Below are 977 nucleotides of genomic sequence, written 5' to 3'. Positions count from 1 at the left end.
GCGGAGCGCCGACAAAGGCTCCAAGATGGGATCTCGCGGATACAGAAGGTTACGGCGGTGGAAATAGTTTTTCGTGGGCGCTTCTGATGTTTTTGGGGTACATGGGTATATATAGGAGGAAGAAGTAGGTCGGTGGACGCTCGAGGGGCCCACGAGACAGGGGGCGCGCCCAGTGGGGGGGCGCGCCCTCACCCTCGTGGTCGCCTCGATTGTTTCTTGGCTTGCACTCCAAGTCCTCTGGATCACGTTTGTTCCAAAAAGATCGCTCCCGAAGGTTTCATTCCGTTTGGACTCCGTTTGGTATTCCTTTTCTTAGAAACACTGAAATAGGCAAAAAATAGCAATTCGGGTTGGGCCTCCGGTTAGTAGGTTAATCCCAAAAATGATATAAAAGTGTAAAGTAAAGCCCATAAACATCCAAAACGGGTAATATAATAGCATGGAACAATCAAAAATTATAGATACGTTCGAGACGTATCAAGCATCCCCAAGCTTAATTCCTACTCATCCTCGAGTAGGTAAATGATAAAAACAGAATTTTTATGTGGAATGCTACCTAGCATAATTCTCAATGTAATTTTCTTTATTGTGGTATGAATGTTCAGATCCACATGATTCAAAATAAAAGTTCATATTGACATAAGAAATAATAATACTTCAAGCATACTAATCAAGAAATCATGTCTTCTCAAAATAACATGGCTAAAGAAAGTTCATCCCTACAAAATCATATAGTTAGGTCATGCTTCATTTTCGTCACACAAAAATGCTCCCATCTTGCACACCCCCGATGACAAGCCAAGCAATTGTTTCATACATAAATAATCTCAAACTTTTTCAACTTTCACGCAATACATGAGCGTGAGCCATGGACATAGCACTATGGGTGCAATAGAATGTGATGATGGGGATTGTGTGGGGAAGACAAAAAAGGAGAAAGTCTCACATTGACGAGGATAGTCAACGGGCTATGGAGA

Source organism: Triticum aestivum, chromosome 7D (genome assembly GCF_018294505.1).
Source record: "Triticum aestivum cultivar Chinese Spring chromosome 7D, IWGSC CS RefSeq v2.1, whole genome shotgun sequence".
Lineage (NCBI taxonomy): Eukaryota > Viridiplantae > Streptophyta > Magnoliopsida > Poales > Poaceae > Triticum > Triticum aestivum.
The sequence above is the reverse complement of the archived record's forward strand: the minus strand, read 5'-3'. Positions refer to the sequence as shown.